This window comes from Antechinus flavipes, chromosome 4, assembly GCF_016432865.1.
Source record: "Antechinus flavipes isolate AdamAnt ecotype Samford, QLD, Australia chromosome 4, AdamAnt_v2, whole genome shotgun sequence".
NCBI classification, from domain to species: Eukaryota; Metazoa; Chordata; class Mammalia; order Dasyuromorphia; family Dasyuridae; genus Antechinus; species Antechinus flavipes.
In genome coordinates this window covers 283,876,066-283,879,767 of record NC_067401.1, presented here as the reverse complement: position 1 = coordinate 283,879,767, position 3,702 = coordinate 283,876,066, and the positions used below count along the sequence as shown (strand labels likewise).

General features: G+C 34.0%; 1 pseudogene; it reads right to left on the bottom strand.

Moving 5' to 3' along the window:
- Window positions 1-1,078: 1,078 nt before the first annotated feature.
- On the bottom strand, window positions 1,079-2,023 carry LOC127562047 (glyceraldehyde-3-phosphate dehydrogenase-like; annotated as a pseudogene).
- Window positions 2,024-3,702: the final 1,679 nt, after the last annotated feature.

Here is a 3,702-nt window from a genome sequence, read left to right as displayed (position 1 = left end):
ATATGCAAAAAAGAATAGAAATACATGAAAAGTATAGTAGAAGTACTAGCCTTTGATGTATTGCTTTAATAATCATTTATTAAGCATTTGCCATTTATATAACATACAGATAGAATGTTCAAATACTCTAGCCAGAGAATGTTAGTCAATCAAATGGCCAACAAAGATTTATTAAATTGTTTACCATGTGTTGGGTATACAAAGAAAGGTTACAATGAATGAAAAATATGTGTTTTATAGAACTAGTCACATTACTCATATTATTACTGAGGTCATAAAAACATGTGAAAGAAAAGGAGAAAGAATGAAACAGACTTATATATAGTTTTTAAAAAATCATGAGGTTTAAAAAATTTGCTATGGCACAATTCAGATTTACAAATGCTTAACTTTTGTATTTATATAGATACAACTAATGCAGACGGGGAGAAAGGAAAGTTAAGGATGCTCAGATGCATAACTAATGCCTTTGTAGTTAGCTTTGTAGTCTATGAAACTGAAATTTTATGTAATTGGAGTGCTGCTTTTTGAATAACAGTCTTTATTCCAGATACTAGAAAAACCAAGCAAAAATAATTGTAGAAAATATAATGGTCATATTACATTTCTGTTGTGGTTTATTGTTTTGTTTTGTTTTTTTTTTTTGTTAGCCAACAATCAGAGTGGTAACTACACAACCATTTGAAAGCATCCCTCCTTTAGCATTAGGAACACCTCCTATTTTTCCCTTTTTGGTTACTCCTATTTGTTCTTATTTCAGAGTTCTATATGTTAAAGAGATCAAGGAAAGAATTCACAAAAAATTTTGTAGCAGTTCTCTTTGTTATAGCATTACAGAATGACTGAAAAAAATATGATATACAAATGTAACAATAAATTTTTTGCATTGAAATAGTAACATTATTGATTGTACATAATACAGGACTCTAGGCTTCTCTTCCTATTTCAAGGGTGCTTTAGGACAAGGGTGTAAATGAGGCATAGGATCCCCAGCATGGAAACGTAGGTTAGGGATGTGGGCTCCCCAGTGGGTGGAACTCCTTTTTTCACTGGGGATGAAGATCCATGACTTTCCACTTTATTCCTTGGGGGCCATGTAGACCATAAGGTCTACTACAGAGTTGCTATAACCATAGTCATTGTCATACAAGGAAAGAAGCTTGACAAAATTGTCATTGAGAATAATACCAGCACCAATATCAAAAATAGAAGAGTGGGGCTCTCGGGATACATGTAGCCCAGAATCCTTCAAGAGTCCCTCTGATGCTTCCCTCACCATTTTCTTGCCAGGTGGGAGATCAAATCCACAACAGATACTTTAGGAGTAGGAAAATGGAACCCCATGCTTGTGAGCTTCGCATTCAGCTCAGATATGACCTTGCCTACTTCCCTAGCAGTATCAGTAGAAGCAGGGATGATGTTTTGGGCAGCACTACACCAATCATATCACAGCTACCAGACAGTATATCTGCTATTTTCCAGGTAGCACTGATGGCATGAACTGTAGTCATTAGTCCTATAATATAGATGTTGTCATGAATTACCTTGGCCAAGGGGACAAGCAGTTGGTGGTGCAGGAGGCATTAGTGACAATCTTAAGGAGATTTTCATCTTTTTCATGGTTCATTCCCATCAAGAACATTGGGGCATCAGTTGAAATGGCAGAGATAATGACTCACTTGGCACGATCCTTTAAGTGAGCCCTAGTCTTTTCCATGGGGGTAAAGATACCAGTGGACTCTGCAACATACTTGGCTCCAGAATCTCCCCATTTAGTATTGGTGGAATCCCATTCCTGGAAGATGTTAATGGCTTTTCTATTGATGACCAGCTTTCTATTCATAGTCTTGACAGTGACCTTGAGCTTGCCATGGATGGAATCATATTGAAACAAATAAACCATGTAGCTGAGGTGAATGAAGGGGTCATTAATGACTACAACATTTACTCTGCTTGAGTTGAATATAGCCCTGGTCACCAAGTGCTCAATACAGCCAAATCCATTGACTCCGACTTTTACCATCGTGTTTCAGGGATGTGTCTGAAGCAATGGATCCTTTCTCTACTCGTAAGGTGCACAAGGGCATACATTGTAACTCCCCTTTCTCTCACTCTTTTCCCCAACTCCACCATCCTTGTTTCTTCTTGTAAAAGAATGATATTGTGCTGAAATAAATTATGAATGGGATGGTTCTAAAGGCAACTGGGAAGACTGATGTGAACTGATGAGAATGACGTTAACAGAACCCTAAGAGCAATTTATACAATAACAAAAACATTGTAAAGATAAACAACTTTGAAAAACTTAAGAACTCTGACCAATAGAATTCCAGAGACCTCATGAAGAAACATTACCCATCTCCTTTTAGAAAAAAAGACTAAAATACAACTTGAAGCATATTGCTTTGGACCTGACCATTGAGGAATTTGTTTTATTTGACTATGCATGTTTATTACAATGAACATTGTTTTTCTTTTTCAATTTTGATTGATGGATTGATGAAAAGCAAAGGGAAGCTAGGGATGGATGAGATAGCCCCTCTTTAAAAAAAAGTCATTGAAACATTTTTTAATTCACAGAGGAAAACAAAAGACAGGACAGAAAGGATTACAGACAAGCCTGATAACTTTGAACATCACTTGCTGAACTTACTATGTTTTTATATTTATATACTTATATATATATACTATGTACTTAAATGCTATATACTTATGTATTATATACTTATATTATATACATATATAGTTATATACTATATATTTATATATACTATACACATATATATACTTATGTACTATGTACATATATACTTATATAACATATACTTATATGTATATGTACATACTGCGTACTTATATATACATATATACTATGTACTTATATAATATATACTTATATACTTAAATATATATTCTTACTATGTGCTTATATATATTTATATATACACTCATGTATATGTACTTATAAACTATATATTTATGTACTATGTACTTATGTACTTATATACCATTTACTTATAAATACTTAAATGCTACACACACACATATACACTTATGCACTATGTGCTTATATACATACTTATTTTATATACTTTTATATGTGTGTGGGATAATATCATCAACAAAAACAGAGATTCTCAAAGTAAGAAAAAGCAAAAATTATTACAATCTCATGAGAAAGGACATCTTCCATCTGACAAGGTGTTTGTCAGCAAAGAAGTACAAAGCAAAAACTGAAACACAAAATTAAATGGGTCCCTGAACACAGAAGTCCCTATCCCCTGAGACTAGCCTTTTCTCCCCTCATTTAGAGAGGTTCAGGCTTGCATTTTAATCATGGAAATCTAACCCAGAAACAAAAAATACAAGTCAATAATAATAAACTTCTCCTGTATGAGAATTCAAAGCCATCATCACCTTTAAAAGAACTACTTGAATGTTAATTAAGAAGTGCTGAGAAAATAAGAGGAGACAATTACTTGCAACTTTTAGCTATAGCTCTATTTATTATTATAAAGTCTCAAGCCACAATGAAGGCTATTTTCCCTTGAGAGTGTCTTTACTAAGTTAATTCCTCACAATCCTTCTGCTTTTATCTATCCTTTGAAGACCTCTCACACTGTTCTTGATACATTTCCTCAACTAGCATGTTCTCAATTTCCAATCCCCCTGGACCTGGCTTGTCCTTTTTCTCTCCTGGGA